Here is a 10,831-nt window from a genome sequence, read left to right as displayed (position 1 = left end):
CAAAATGTGTTCAGTGACTAATATAAAGAGAACCTTTCTGCCTCAATGCTTGGATGACATGGCCTCATGGAATTCCACTTTCAGAGACAGCCAGTGTGCACAAAATCTACCACAATATTGCATTAGGGTGTCGTTACATTACTCAATGCAAGGGAAAGTAATTCACTTCCTTTAACTGGCATAGTGAATTAGAGTCAAGCAGCATCTTCCAGGACACATGATTGTTGAATAATCAGTTCATTTAACCATCTCATTGCGGGCAAGAGCACATCTACTTGCATAATGCATTGTTGAATAACTGCCCATCTAACTGGTGCAGTGCTACGATTGGCAAATTTGGCCCACCTAATTGGCACAGTCCATAATAAGAATATAAGAAACCTCAAAGAACAAAGCCATTTGGTTCATCAATTCTGCTCCTTTGATAGAGGGTACACTATCATGGATTCTGCCCTGCCCATCTCAAGCCTAGCAGGTAAAATTGTGCATCTATATTCCTTAATAACCAAAGCTAATCAAATAAACATTTATAAAGCTCTGGTTAGGCCCCAACTAGAGTATTGCATCCAGATCTGGTCACCACACTTTAGGAAAGATGTAAGGATCCTTGAGAGCGTGCAGAGGACATTTTCCGGAATTGATCCAGGGATGGGGGATTTTAGTTACAAGGTTAGGTTGGAAAAGCTGGGGTTGTTCTCCTTAGAACGAAGGAGATTAAGGGGAGATTTGATAGAGGTGTTCAAGATTGACAGGTTTAAATAAGTTAGACAAGAAAAAAACTGTTCCCATTAACTGATGCCACAAGAACAAGGAGATACAGATTGAAGGTTTTGGGCAAGAGATACAGGGAGAATATGAGGAAGAATTTTTTTACTCAGTGGGTGGCAATGACCTGGAACTCGCTGCCCACGAGGGTGGTGGAAGTGGAAACAATGGTTTCAAAAGAAAATTGCATGGGCATTTGAAGGAAATAAACTTGCAGGGCTTTAGGGATCAAGAAGGGGGGTGGGACTGACTGGATTGCTCCGTGGAGAGCCAGCATGTACTTGATGAGCTGAATGACCTGCTTCTATGCTGTAAATTACTCTGTGACTCTAAAATGCCAGGATAATTATCCATCCATTCATCTTCACCATTTAATCTTGGCTTGCTGCCCTCCAAAAGAAAACCTCTTCTCCTCTGCGACACCAGCAACACATAGTGTTCTGGGTTATTTCATCACTGCAGCCTAGACTATTCCCATAATCCTCAATTATATTCTGAGATGTTTATCCAGCACTTTTTTGAAAGTGTTGATGAATATTTGAATAATTTACCTTATATCTAGCCATAACACATCATGGGGTGAGTAACATAACCCATTCATTGGCTCAATATATTGATGCACAACTGATGATGATGACCAAGTCTTCACAGGGAAAGATGGTGGGAAGGCTTGTCTCTCTGACCAATTCTTGATCTGCAGCTTCTTGAGCAGTTGGGGTACAAGAACTCCTGGTTTGGAGGGGCCCTGGTATAAGCAGACTACCCATTTACCAAATCCATTCCTGAGTAAGTCTCCCCGTCCTTTGGGTCAATGCCTTTTGCCAAATTTGATGCATCGATGGCTACCTCAGCTCACTTCATCATTTGGTACAATGCATTGGTGAATACCTCATTCCATTGACCAACTGAGCGCACTGGTGAATAATTTACCCCACCTACCGGCTCAATACATTGGTAAATCACTCACTCCACCTACCGGCTCAATGCATTGGTGAATAACTCACCCCACCTACCAGCTCAGTGCATCGGTGATTAATTCAGTCTCAGCCCATCTCCTGGCGCTGGTCTCTGCTTCTCCGTTGTCTTATGTCTTCTCCACCGCCACTCTCTAATGCAAGCAGTCCGTCCAACCCGCCCTAGCAGTCGCTCAGGGCTCGGTCCTGACTAACCCGATCCACGAGTTGAGAACTGAGCCCTCCCTCCTTCTCCTCGCCAGTACTTCTGCCGAACTCCGTAAGTATATTGCAGCCGATGCTCTGCCGGGTTTGTGTGTGAATCGGGTCTTGCGGGAGAACTGTCACCCCTTGGAATCCAGGACTGCAGCCTGTTGCTTGCCTGTGGCTGTGTGAACCCCTTCTACTCAATGCTGGTTGTGGGGAGATCAGCAGCACTGATCCCCGCTCAGCTCCCACCGCACCGGCTGTTGTACTTCAAAGAGGTAAACGTGTTGCAGCTTTCATATTCTCTCTCTAGATGTGTGTGTGTGTGTCGGTTTAACATTTTATTTCTAAATTTATTCGAGCTAATGGATAATAAATCCGGCACAATTAAAGCTAACAGTAATAAGATCTCTTTTTGTAAAGAAAGTATGTAGTCGTAAAATGCAACTTCGTGATTTTTGTTTATACCGAGTATAAACATGTGGCAATTTATGTGAAGTGTGATGTTTTTGTGAGATTCAGATTTATACTTGAATAGCAAGTCATAAATTGTTTAATATGCCACTTGAGATACATAGTGAAATTCTTGCCATTCCCATCTCGCTGGAGTGTTGATATGTATGGTTCTACAATCCATTCGGTACACTGAGGTGCCTCATCCCATAGACCATTTCACGTGTCAGCCTAGATAGTGGTGTCAAGACTATTCAGCCGTGAAGGGCATCACAGCGACCTCAGATCCTGACTTTATCTGACCTCTTTATAGGAAGGGTCACACGATAATGATTAGAAATAGGTAACGTGACTCATTTTTCCCATCTTAGACCAGGGGTATTGAAGTTAATTGTAATGCTGCTCTAGAACCCTGGTTCAGACTGGCACAAATGTAGAATCAAACAAGGGCTCCTTCTAGTTTGTCTGGGTCAATTCTATGATTGTGTGTTTGTCGGTTGAACGCAAAATTGTTTTTTGCTATTTATTATAACTTAAGACAATTAAAAACCCCTCATGTCAGCACCTTCAGTGGTATAAATTAATCTTTCCAATGGCCTGTCCAAAAGTCGATGTAATATCATGGGTCTTTTGTGAGCAGCTGGATTTCCATCTCCATAATGTCCAACAGGTGGGAGTCAAAATGATAGGTTCTGCTTGACAGATCAAGCTTTGTTATGATGTTACTTGCAACTTATCTGATTTCTGTGCACTTTGCAGGGCTATGGGGAAAGAGCAGAGGATTGGGACTAATTGGCAGCTCTTTTAGAGAGCTGGCACAGGAACAATGGCCCGAACGCCCTCCTTCTGTGCTGCATGATTCTCCCCTGACCCTCTCCTGGTGGCTGTGTGCTGGCTTGGCCAAGTCTGCCATTGACAAGTCCTGGATGTGGGGGATTGCCAGGGAAGATATCTGTCCACTTGCCTGCATTTTGATTTTTCAGTCAGTGCCAGGGTGACCTTGGGGTACCAGCATGCTGGCTGGAAGCTTTCTGTGACCAAGGGCACTACATGATACCCACTGTTTAGTTACAGCTGAAATCAAATCTGTAATTTGTTATTGCTTTCTGTTGAAAAAAAAAGAAAAAAAATCACTTCAGACAAATGCCACAATCTCCTTGCCTAAAATTGTGGCAATCTTTGTGCTTGAAGCACTTGTTAATTTCTGGTGAGACGGGGCCTTGCCCCATTTTACTAACTAGTGGTCAAATGTGAACACTTACTTATTTAAATACTCTGTTGGGAGAGAGTCCTGTCGAATATGTGCTGTCTGTAAATCGGGACGTCATCTCGAATGTGGCAGACGTGCAAAGAAGCTGACTGTGTTTGGATAGATAGGAGTGGACTCAAGTTCACTGGCGAAAGGGATCAAAGGATATGGGGGGAAAGTGGGAACAGGTTACTGAGTTGGATGATCAGCCATGATCATAATGAATGGCAGAGCAGTCACGAAGGGCCAAATAGCCTACTCCTGCTCCTATTTTCTATGTTTCTAAGGGCAAGCATAACAACAGAGATGAGGCAGTGTTCTCTTGTAGACTTAATGAAAAAAAATCACAGTAAGAAATTTCTTTCCGTACAGCAAAGGTACACCAAAATGAAAGTTGGGCATATAGGGTGTCTGCAAGAATCTTACCATTTGCCTGCTGACTGACAATGGAGTTTATTGGGATTCGACCCTACTCTATTTCCCAATTTACTGATCTGTTCAGTTGATCTACTGGTCAAACAGGTCTTTACTGAACAGGTAACCTCAATTGTTGTGGTATAGCCAGGCAGCAGCTGATCAGCATTCATTATTTTGACTGGAATGCTTGGACTGGCATTTATAAATGAAGGTAATTGGGATGCGGGCTGCAAGGCATCTAACAGAGAATAATCCTTTGTGTTGAACAATTAACAGGAGAAATTATTACAGAATTGGAAGATGTTTCAAAAATGTAATTTATTTTCCTCAATTGTCTTTGGGTATACTTAACAAAACAAGGTTTTCGGAAAAGCCTATTGACCTCTGTGGTGATTATCCAGCTGGCTTTTTTGCATTCTCACATAATGAGTTACAGGAATGGACAAGATAGTGAGCTTGTCACTTCTGTGCCTGCTCACTGCTGTTCTTTGCAAATCTGGACTGGGAGGGGAGGAACAGGCAGCAACACAGCTGGAGCTTTCTCCCACTGGAGTATAACTGAGCCACAATGGAAGCCCAATCAAAATTCAGAAGCAGATCCAGCAATTCGTATTCAAAGGGGGAATGGGAGGGTTGGCAGAGTGGGGGAGGGGAGATTACTTCCCTGGTGTGTTGGTGAGAATTCCTTTCCAATCCCTTCCCCCTTAAGGGATTGAAACTAGTTCAGGAGATCAGTCCGGCCATGATTCATGTCCTACTGTTATGCTGATAGAGTTAGATGAAAAGAGGTTTGGAGCAGAGTCCTGGTGGGCCAAATGGTCTGTTTGTGTGCTGTGTATTCTACCCTTTATATGAGGTGATCTGTGCACATCGCAGCTAGAAACTGGTAGAGCACTCACTTGAAGAATTCAACAAATCGATATTCATCATGTGAGCCGGTAGCTTGTTCCAGAAGTCAGGCTCAGATTGTACTGTGGTCTGGTCAGATCCCATCTATGTCCAGTTTTAGTTACTGAGATACAAGGGAGGCATTCAAGCACTAAAGGCAGTGCAAAGAGGAACAACCAGGCTGATCCTCACTGTTAGCTATCTGAATTATGAAGAATGCTCAGAGATACTTTGGCTTGTTAGCTTTGAAAGGAGGCTATGGAGCAGTGCAGTGGGACAAGAGAGAACTGTAGGGTCTTTCCGTGTGGATGTTTTCAAGGATTAATGATTTTCCTCATCCATCATTAACTTGCCACTTTGTAATGAAGACAAGGAGGTACCTGGTTTCATTGCTGGCCTGTGTTGATTTGGCAGATCTCTGGGATAACAGCTTGGGTGCTGCAGTTGACCTCGGCACACTTGGGGTAGGGATGTCAAAGATCAGCCAGGCATATGTCCCTCATCTCTGTGCAGTGACCACTGCTGTGGAGTTCCTGTAAAGCTTTGAGTAAGAAAAAGCTCGGGCTCAGCCATGATGCCCTCCAAGGTTCAATAGCCTGCTGATACTCAGCATCGAGGCTCACTTGGGAAGAATGGCCAGAGGGCTATTGGCTCAACATGAGACAGCACCTGCAGGAAAGGAAACATTTCAGGTGGGTGGGGGTGTGTGGGGGGGAGGAACAACAATTTTTTAAAACTTAGTAAGTATAACATTTAAGGTTATAAGTGTTTGGCAGATTGATTTATATTAATAATTCCACTTCCAGTTGTGGGATGCAGTGACAAACTTGGTCTCTTTTTTTAAAAAAACAGACACTTTATAGCTAGCGAGAGCCTCCAGCTTTTGCAGGAAACAGCCGTGTTTTTGAAATTTATGTTCGTCAAAATGCTGGAGGAAGAATGACTCATTGGTTCAACTGGCCCATCAGTCACTCAGAATGTTTCCAAGTATTTCAGAGGAAACAGGAATATGGGTCAGCTTTCCCAATTAGATAATGTTTTTGTAAGTCTAAAATGAAACAAAGACTTGAATTACATCAACTGCCTGTGCCAAGAACTGAACCTGTGTTCACTTCCATCTGCCTCTTTGTAGTATCGTGACCTGCAATGTTATGAAGGGGAAAAATAAGTGGTGCGATCTGAATGCTTTATTTTGTGTATATAAAATTATATGGAATTTGCAGCACAGAAACAGGTCATTTGGTCCAACAAATCTCTGCTGGTGTTTATGCTCCTCCCACCTTACTTCATCACATCTTATCAGCATATCCTTCTATTCCTTTCCTCCCTCATGTACTTAACTGGCTTCCCCTTAAAGGCATCAATGCTGTTTTATAGCCCTCAACGTATTATTTTTCAACACAAGTACTACCACTGCCCCATTTTAACTTCCTTCAGCGAGAATTGCTTTGCTGTGAAATGGTAACACATAGGCCCACGCTCGGAATTCCCCACCCGCTTATCTCAATAGTGTCGTTCTGGGAGGTGTCAGGAAGAGATCAAGTACTCCTTCACTGTAAATGTAAAACTGTAATTGACATGACAATTGTGAAACAGAAGGGTTGGGAAGAAACTCATGACAGTATTGAAAGAAACTGATCTCTTTTGCAATGTTTGTATTTTTTGGTGTGGTTTGGAAACTGTTTGGCAATGTAATTTTTACAGATTTTTATGAATAAAGTATATTTTGGAAAAAAAAAAGTACTCCTTCACACTAAGCAAGGGGAAATTACAGGGCCAATCACCTTAATTAACTCTACAATGTCTCCTGGCCTGGGAACAATCCTCTTTGTGTGTCCTGTCGCTAAGACAAGGTGGGTGGGGCATAGAGCAAAAAGCCAAACTACCTTAGAAAAGTGAGACTGTGAGCACTTCATGGATGTCCTTGGTCGTCCTCCTTGTTGTGTTTGGGGGGTTGAGTTTTTTTCCTATGATCTTGCATTTGAATTTCCTGCATCTGCTGTGGGAAGCCCATATAAATGGTGGTAACTGTTGGACATTTCCAAGCTATGATTGTAGGTCAGATCTCCTTATCCTTATTGCGTGCTGGGAAGGTATTTACTGGGTAGGACAATAAACACATTTGTTTTTAATTATGTTGGATTTAGAAATTAAATTTGAAGAAATGTTGTTTAAATAAACCAAGTAGGTAACTATTGTTCTGCGGTATGCATTGATAGAATTGAGACTATAGTCAGATATTGACTGAATTGCACTATTTTCCTGTCTTTTTAATCCTTATAGGGCTTTGATAGGCTTTAAGAATCCTGCATGAGGGAACCATATAATACAAGGTATATACTTAACTGTGTGGGTGGCTCCTTCATATTGAAGATCTTCAATCACAGCTCAGGTTTTCTTCATTTCTTAGAAGTTTGGTCATTTTTTGATATTATTAGACTCATTTAAGGTGCACTGTTCATCAGTGCTAGGAAAAGTATATTTTACTTGTTTGATACCCAGTATCAATGTCAACATTGCTCGATCAATAATAGCATAGGATTGATGAACTTAAACCTCTCTGAACACTGTCCAACCATGGGCCTTAAATAGGGAATTATATACCACAGTGCTTCCATTTTAAATCTGTGTAAAATCTTTTTAAAATCAGATTCACAACCAACCGCCCAACCTGGCCATTTTGTTTGGCCTTTCTCCTCCGTGTCCTCAATCACCAACAATGCTAGTTTGTGACCATTTCCTTGTATCCCTTACCACATTCCCAATTCATTTTTCAACCCCTGCTTCTTTCATTATTCTTGCAAAAGACTTTTATAACTGCTCTTTCCAACTCCCAATTCACTACTCTTTAGCACTCTGCTCACAGCTGTTGATCCCTCACTTGGCCTTTCAATATTCCTATCTCCATCAAAATCTTCAATCTCTGTCCCCAACTCCCCTACCCCAGTAGGTCACAGAGTTCATTCTCTCAGGTCTAAAGGGCACATACTTAAGCATACCTGGCACACAACTGGCGTGGCCATACATCACCTGGCCTGGCTTCATTAAGCTCTACACTGCATTCTGCCAAGGCTGCCCACTACTCTGGAATCATAAATCTAGGCTCCTTTGCTACAGTACCAACTGGCTCTTTAAGCTGCTGCACCCTGTGTTCCACCGGTTCTCTGAAGGGTTCATGGATTTCTTCATCACCAAGATAAAGACCATCCACACAACTGTTCTACTGTAGCCTTTTCCCTTTACCCCTCCGCAACCAACCTTCAGTCCTCCTCCCTCTCACTATTACCCCCATCCATTTTCGCTATGTCTCTCTGAAGTACCTTCGGATTGAATATGTATTACTCATTTCATTTAAACATCTTTAAGCTATCTTTCCTTGAGCAGATTAGCAAGTTCATCCATTCACAGCCAAGGATACAAAACGGAATTGTTTCTGGTCTAGATAGCTGACCTTGCAGGCCCAGAATACTATGCAGATTTTGCCCTTTGCCTGTGTTGAGTTTTCTGATCTCATCCAGGGCTGCAGGAATGCCAGTTTTGGTCTCAGCATCTCTGTTTTGAAACCCAGGTTCCTGCTCTTGATCATTTGGAAGTGCATGTATGGGATCATCAGATGAGGACATGAGTCAGCTGAGTCTTGATACTCACTATGATACAATTTCCTAATATACTTGCAGCCAAAGTTCACTTTGATGAAGTACCGGAGGATGTCCAGTACCTGCGGAACTCCTCATCAGGAAGGAGTTAATACCTTCACACAGCAAAGTGGAGAAATTGACAAAAACCTAAATTCAAGCCTGCAGTTACATCCTGGAGACTTTATCTCTTTAGGCTGAGCTACATGTGATTCCCCAAGTGACAGAGGTGGAAAAACACTTCTGTCTACAGCGACCAGTGTCTACTCTTGATTTTAGCACTTTTAGCACTTAGTGATCTGAGAAAAGAGCTTTCAAGTGATGGATGCACAATGAACTAATTGACTGACTTAAATAGGTTACATCATGCAGGATGATTTTGGTATTAAACTTGCTATTTTGTAATTACATCGTATTTACAGGACAGAAATGGGCGATTCGGTCCAACTGGTCTGTTTTGGTGATTTATGCTCCACATGAGCCTCCTTTTACCCCTCTTTATCTAATCCTGTCAGTCTATCCATTTCTTCCTTTCTCCCTCATGCGTTTATCTAGCTTTCCTTAAATGCATCTATGCTATTCACTTCATGTGGTAGTGAGTTCCACATTCTCACCACTCTCTGGGTAAAGAAGTTTTGTCTAAATTCCCTATTGGATTTATTGGTCACTATCTTTTATATTTATAACCTGGAGCTTTGGTCTCCCCTACAATTCTGTAATCAATCATGTAAAAAGAAATAGATTGTTAAAGGTTAAAATCCCAGTGTTTTATGAACTAGAGAAAGAGACCCAATTTTCTCTTTGATATGTCTGTCATCTCATCTTACCAGTGTATTAAATTAGGACAATGGAGTCTTCTGACTCTATTTCAACAATGGCAGTTGCTACAGGTAACTCTTCAACATCTCTGACTGGGCTGCATTGTTCACGCTAATCCACATTGACACTGCCCTTTTTGTGTACTTAGAGCTTTTATTTTTGCTTTTTAAATGCCAATATACATACATACGAATTAAAAGCAGGAGTAGGCCATTCGGCCCTTCGAGCTTGCACCGCCATTCAATAAGATCGTGGCTGATCTAATTGTAACCTCGACTCCACATTCCCGCCTACTCCCGATAACCTTTCATCCCCTTGTTTATCAAGAATCTATCTACCTCTGCCTTCAAAATATTAAAATACTGCTTCCACTGCCTTTTGAGGAAGAGAATTCCAAAGATTCATGACCTTCTGAGAGAAAACATTTCTCCTCATCTTGTCTTAAATGGGGGACCCCTTATTTTTAAATAGTGACCCCTAGTTCTAAATTCTCCCACAAGGGGAAACATCCTTTCCACATCCACCCTGTCAAGACCCCTCAGGATCTTGTATGTTTCAATCAAGTTGTCGCTTACTCTTCTAAACTCCAGCAGATACAAGCCTAGCCTGTCCAATCTTTCTTCATAAGACAATCTACCCATTCCAGAAATTAGTCTAGTAAGCCTTCTCTGAACTGCTTCCAATGTATTTACATCCTTTAAATAAGAAGACCAATATTGTACACAGTACTCTAGATGTGGTCTCACTGATGCGCTGTATAACCTCCCTACTTTTGTATTCAATTCCTCTCACAATAAACAATAACATTCTATTAGCTTTCCTAATTACTTGCTGGACCTGCATACTAACCTTTTGAGATTCATGAACTAGAACACCCAGATTCCTCTGTATCTCAGAGCTTTGCAATCTCTCACCATTTAGATAATGTGTTTTTTTATTCTTCCAGCCAAAATGGACAATTTCACATTTTCCAACATTATACTCCATTTACTAGATCTTTGCCTAGTCACTTAACCTATCTATATCCCTTTGTAGCCTCCTTATGTCCTCTTCACAACTTACTTACCTACCTATCATTGTGTCATCAGCAAATTTAGCAACCATACTTTCGGTCGCTTCATCCGGGTCATTTATATAAATTGTAAAAAGTTGAGGCCCCAGCACCGACCCCTGTGGCACACCACTTGTCACATCTTGCTAACCAGAAAATGACCCATTTATGCCTGATCTCTGTTTCCTGTTAGCTAGTCAATCCTCTATTCATGCCAATAAGTTACCCACTGAAAAGGACAGAAGGCAGGAGGCCTACAGTTGTGGGTTACATTCTAGTTTTTTCAAAACAAAGCAAATTAAACCCTACATTTTACATATGTTTTGTCCCCTTTAGAAATTAAATCTTTCTGTCTATTTTGGCATGTGATGTTTGAAGATGGATCAGAACAGCA

General features: G+C 41.9%; 1 protein-coding gene across 2 annotated transcripts in view; it reads left to right on the top strand.

Annotated features, from left to right (window-relative positions):
* The first annotated feature begins 1,745 nt into the window (after positions 1 to 1,745).
* LOC137378284 (protein phosphatase 1 regulatory inhibitor subunit 16B-like) overlaps positions 1,746 to 10,831 on the top strand; it is a 149,001-nt gene continuing 139,915 nt past the window's right edge. Inside the window, exon 1 of one of the 2 annotated variants that reach the window (XM_068048525.1) lies at positions 1,746 to 1,998. The gene's annotated coding sequence lies outside the window, so the exon portion shown is untranslated. Of the gene's footprint in view, positions 2,204 to 10,831 lie in introns of both variants that reach the window. The other variant, XM_068048526.1, reaches the window with a different exon arrangement.

Source organism: Heterodontus francisci, chromosome 16 (genome assembly GCF_036365525.1).
Source record: "Heterodontus francisci isolate sHetFra1 chromosome 16, sHetFra1.hap1, whole genome shotgun sequence".
NCBI classification, from domain to species: domain Eukaryota; kingdom Metazoa; phylum Chordata; class Chondrichthyes; order Heterodontiformes; family Heterodontidae; genus Heterodontus; species Heterodontus francisci.
This window is presented reverse-complemented; position numbering and strand designations above follow the sequence as displayed.